Source organism: Dermacentor silvarum, chromosome 1, assembly GCF_013339745.2.
Source record: "Dermacentor silvarum isolate Dsil-2018 chromosome 1, BIME_Dsil_1.4, whole genome shotgun sequence".
Taxonomy (NCBI): domain Eukaryota; kingdom Metazoa; phylum Arthropoda; class Arachnida; order Ixodida; family Ixodidae; genus Dermacentor; species Dermacentor silvarum.
In genome coordinates, this window is record NC_051154.1 from 316,415,477 (window position 1) to 316,421,476 (window position 6,000).

A 6,000-nucleotide genomic window follows, 5' to 3' on the forward strand; every position below is an offset into this window, starting at 1 on the left:
GCGTCAGATTACTTTTTCGTCTACCGGAAGTGTTCCCTCTTCACACAGATGGCGCTAAGCCCCATGCACCGCCATGTTTGGAACATATATATGGGCTTCTATGGAAGCTTCGCTACCAGCTATATTTACCTTGTCCTCGCTGCTTAGTTCGCCTTGAAGCGAGAGGCAGCACGAAGGTCAATTCGCTCGCTGAGGTTTCTGCTGCCGCCGCGCTTTCTCACTGCAGCCTTTTGACAGCGAGTGTGCGCGGTCATCGAGTGAGACGTGTTCATGTTTGCGTGCGCGCGCGTGACACCATGCTTGCTAACTTAGTAAGTGAATGTTCGCAAGTTGATACGGTCGATAAAACTACTATCCTTATTTCGTATAGCTGTCTACTAAGTTGCCATCACACTCGATGCTTCGCCTTTCGGGCGATACTGCAGCTTGTTTTCCCTAACCGTGTTTAATAAGCACTTTCTAGCTGGCGGCGTGGCAATTGTTCTGCGCACATACGATCTTATTGTTGCTCGTTCGGGTCATGTTTTAACGGACTTCTTTCGAATAGTTCCTATTTTTAGGAACTATTTTTAGAACTATTTAGGACGCCCAAATAGTTCGTTTCATTTATGCGGGCTCGATCTTCAAGACAACGTCAAGAGGCTGCATAGCCGAGTGGCACCGTGACGCAATAACGACAGCACCACTTTTCTTGCGTAAGTCGTATGCGTTGCAAACCAACTACGTCCTACGCTTGTGAAGCTCATATACGTTGTGGCGTTGCAAAACTCAATTAGCAAGAGCCTGCTCCTACATACTGTTCATTTTTTGTTATGGTTCATCGTTTCATGCGCCCCTACAGTGGAATGACAATAATACCTAAGCACAGTCATCGCTATAAATATCGAATCAACGTATACCAACAATAAGTAATAACAATAGTTGAATAGTAACCTGTCAACAGTTATTTACAACAGTAATTTATCGTACCTAAGATATCAAACGCCCTGACGAAGGAAGGAACAAGCTTTTATGCTCCCGTCACTTGCTTCATGAGTATGTACCATATTTGTACTGTCTCACACATTCTTTTTCGCGCGCGCTCTATGGTCTTTATTTAACAGCATATAGCATAGGGGCCCTTCCACAACTCCTGCGAGAGTTATAGGGCCCCACCTTTATATCATACTCAATGTACAAATCGTCATGTGATTATTAAACTCAATTCAATTAAAAAAAAGACAGAGAAAGAAAAGGAGCTTAGCCAGTGTAAGTACAGGCTGGCCTCTCTAATCTAGAGGAACAGTTAAGAAAGTAAAACGCAATAAGGCGGCTATAGGTGAGCTATGTTGGTACAGGATTCGAAAGCAAATAGAGCTAAATAACTTGACAGGGAAGAAGACGCAAGACAGTGCGCTGAAGAAATACAAGGTGACGGAGGAGAACAGAAATAAAACAGATTAAAAAATGCACACAATTTGGCGTGATTCAACGCACTGAAGCAACACAGTGCGATATTAGAGACGCCCCGGGTTAATTTTCACCACCTGATGTGTATTTTTAACGTGCACACAAAGCACAGTACACGAGTGTTTTTGCATTTCGCCCCGTCGAAATGCTTCCGCCGTGGCGGGGAATCGAACCTGCGACATCGCGCTCGAAAGCACAACGCCATGTCACTGAGTCATTGCGGCTGATACTAGCAAGACCACTGTAGAACAATTTTCCTTTTATAAGTAATGAGAATTGCTGAGTACGTGCCAATTACAGCGGGTAGGCAACATCTCTAGAAACTATAAGAGGAACAAAAATTGCAACAGGTGCTAGCAATGTCGGTAGTAATCAATACCTGAGTGCACGGTAAGACACGGTAATGATGCAGCGTGTCGCAACTAACTTTAGCCAGTCTGTTAAAAATAATAATAAAAAGGAATAAGAAACTGGCGCAATATATGATTTGGGATCTACACGGAGTTCGGTCGTCAGTCCTCTTCCGCCACCAGATTAATCTTTGCGTACTATTTACTTAGATAATTGTAGAATACTATTTATTTAACTTTTGAATTACTGGCGCCACTTTTGAAAGGAATGCTGTTTTGGCGCACTAAATCCTCCCGTACATTCGTTTTCAGGTGCTGTACATTGCGTAATTATTTTTTGTCACTCTTTACTCGTAGAGTGCGAGATACAGAAATTATGCAGATCCCACGCACTCTGGGAATTAATGTAAGCGAAGCTTACTGTATTGTTTGCGTTGATTGACAATTGGTTGCGATGATGACGGCATACGACAGTCGTGAGGTGATAATAAATGTTACCGTGCGTACATCACTTGCGTTCGTCTACGTAGTGCACAGAACCAACAGCGAGACGTGTTTGCTCGAGGCGTTGTTGTGCGCCATTGTGCGTAGCCTGCCATAAGGTTAGCACTGTCATTTCCGCATGCGGCACATTGCATCGTCGCTGGATGCAATCTTCTGCAAAGGGTTCCTTCGCTAGCGTATTATCGTCTTGAAGCGCGCGGCGGTGCTCTAATGTGGCTTTGAGTCAGTTGTCCGGATGGACAAACTTGCACTGTGTTTCTTTTTTAGAAATAGCACAAACTTGCCGTTCCGTACATTGAATTTCCAATTTTTCCAGTTTATCCGCAACTTTAGCCATATCTATACCCTGATCCACCGTAACTTGGCAAGCGGGGAAGGCTGTCGGCGTTGTGGGTCATTAGTATCGGGGTAGAACGCCACGTACGTGACTGCTCTCAGTCTATCACTCCGCCCGCTGCTGCGGTGGTGGGTTGCCCGAGCTTCCGTCTGGTCTAGAAAATTTTCACCGACGATTACGATACTCTCTGATGCGAAATTTGAGTGCAACTCTATACGACGAGAGGGGTAACAATGCGATTCAAGACGTCACATGTCACGACGTCGACGGCTGCAGAGCTCACGGCTCTGCGCAGTGCACTTCAATTTATAGCCGCAGAGAATCCTAGTGCATGGGCCGTGTTTTCCGACTCGAGACCGGCTTTACAAAGTATGCAGGCAGTTCTCCGACGTGGATCTCACGAACAACTAAAGTACGAAATTGTCAAACTTCACCATGACGTCAAACAGAAAGGCTATGAAATTATTTTCCAGTGGCTCCCTGGCCATTGCGGGATCAGTGGAAACGCAGACAAAGCTGCCCGAGAGACACATCAAGAACAACACAGCGTTTCCATTCCTCTTTCCAGGACAGACGCTGGAAGGCAACTTCGTCACCTGGCATGCAAGCTCTCCTTAACAGAGTGGAACACCCCAAATATAAGGCGCACCAGGCTACACGAACTGAACCTTTCGCTCCGACTCCGACCTCCACCCGGGATTCACCGACGTGAGGCATCGCTTCTATACCGGCTGTGGTTGGGAGTGGATTTCACGAAGGCGTACTGTGCTTTGATTGGAATGACCGAAAGTGCTACGTGCGACGTCTGCGCCAGCGAAGAGAACATAGAACATTATTGTGTCACTGTGATTGATTTCAGCCGGAAAGACAAACATTATCGAACGCATTGCAACGACTTGATGATCGACCATTGTCTGTGCAGGTGCTCCTTGAAGACCGTCCCCATCGCTCGTCGGCCCACAAAGCTGTGAAGGCACTGTTGTCTTACTTGAGGGCTTCTGGCCTTTGAATTGCTCAGGCCCTCCGCGTGCGTGCGCGAGCTCACCATGTCCTTCCTCCACCCCCCCCCTCCTCTCTCTATCTCATCTGTCTATTCCCTCTTTCCCGTCCCCCAGAGTAGGGTAGCCAACCAAACGCATTTCTGGTTAACATCCCTGCCTTCTCTTTCTCTCCTCCTCTATTTCGCATATCAATATTGTCTATTATGATTATATAGGTGCACGGTTTATATTTGGAATAGAACGCTGTGAATTGCGTAGATGGCGCGGACAATCAATCTCGTGGGGCACATAGCAAACGGAGCGAAGAGTGGCGCGACTGCCTCGCTAATCGGGAGTTCGCGAGAGGCAGCGCGTTGGTGATGCGTGGGCGCGCGCGATTCACAGCAGCCGCCGCACACACGCATGCACATATGCAGCGCTTTGTTTCAATACAGACGACGCGCGCTACTCTGGCGCGATATCGTAGCCATCGTCACCGCACAGCTCGTCTTGCGCGGCACTACGCTTTTCTTCAGACGCTTTCGCTCCACCAACGAAGAGAATGGCCCTTCGCCGCGGGAAAATCGTGCCACCAGTGTCAGCGGCGACAACATCCAAGGGAGCTTCACATTGAGCCTTACTCGTAGCCGCTCGCCATCGCCCCTTGCAGGAGCAGTAGTCGCCGTCACACACGCTGCTACCGCGGGCTGACCTCAGCAGCTGAGGCCGTGGACGAGCGTAGCCCTCCCCAACTCACGCCACCCTGCCCTCCACTCGCAAGCGCAGACGAGATGAGGCCGCCGGCAACTCAGCGCATGCGCAAGCCGTCTCCTCTTCGCATTCCGCCTCATGCTGTCTTTCATCTCCCGCTGCGATGCGCGTTCGCTTTCATGTTTCGCTGGGCTCGCTCGCTCGGTTACGAGGTACGACGAGGCACGCCAACGCTCAGCGCGGGAATGGACGCGTAAGAGCTGCGCGTTTAAAAAAAAAGCTATAGACCTTTTTTAAAGCGGAGCTTTCTATGTCTCACTGATTCGTCCGTGAGCGCCGTAAACGCACTGCAGAAAAGCTAACTTACACATTGGAACTATCTGTGCATACAACAGAACGGCGCACGACATACGTATCGTAGAACACTACCGTTAACATTCGAAGTAGCACCGGTAAGCACTATGGAAACTGCAACGCCACGCTACCCAGACGAACTGTATACATCTGCATTGCATTACGCGCGTCACACAGTACATTCCCGGCCGCGGGTGCAGCGCACGGCAGAAGAGGCTGCCGTACGCGAACGTAAGGCCGATCCCAACGTATCGGCAACGGCAGAGGCTCTGACCGTCTACCAAAGCGATCACAAGACAATATTGTGCAAGTGTACAGTCGTCCGTAAAAGTGTGAGTGTGTGCATGTAATCAATAGCTACATGGTCTAAAATAAAGGCTATGCAACTTAACGAAATGTGTCTTCATTCAAATTCAACGTTCAAAAAATACAATGCTAAACAAGCAATTAAATCACATATGCATCGCTTCGGGTCGCTCAGCATTTCCTAGGTTCGTTGCGTGGTCTTCGGCTTTCGATTTTGATTCAGTTTGCATGGGAGAAAGCTTCGCGTTCAACCATCTTTATTTAAACAAGGGGCTTTGGTTTTTGATGGACGCCGCCATATTGCGTAGGCAGTGATACGGTGATACCATCTATCGGCCGTCGACATGCTGGTTTGGGCGCGTGCTCCGTGATGTATGCCAGGTATAACCCGCCGCGGTGGCTCAGTTAGCTAAGGCGTTGCGCTGCTGCAGCACGAGGTCACGGGATCGAATCCCGGCCGCGGCGGCCGCATTTCGATGGAGGCGAAATGCAGAAACGTCCGTGTGCTTGCGTTATAGTGCACGTTAAAGAACTCAAAGTGGTCAAAATTAATTCGGAGCCCTCTACTATGACGTGCCTCATAATCAGAACTGGTTTTGGTACATATAAAACCCCAGAAAGAAATATGCCAGGTATACGCTTGGCGGAAGTTTCTGGTGGTTGTTCTCGCACTCGCGCCGTCTATTTCGTATGATGTCGGGTCTTCCACATGAGAAACGGTTCTGTGAGACGTACTTAAGTGATTTAAGTCGGCACGGCTGGAGTTTCTGTTGCCGTTGAGGCGGACGCAGCAAGCTGCGCGATGCGTGCGCGACGTGTTAATTTGAGTCTACAATCAGCCTCGGAGATCAGTTGTGTATTTCTGAAAATTTATTTCACGAATGTGACCTTACTGCAGCATTCTCACTGTAGTGCTAAGCTGTGATTTAGCAGCAATGGGTAGTCATGAAACATATGACGATCCTAACAGTGTGGTTGCCATTCTGCTGCGGAATTAGTTGCACTGTTT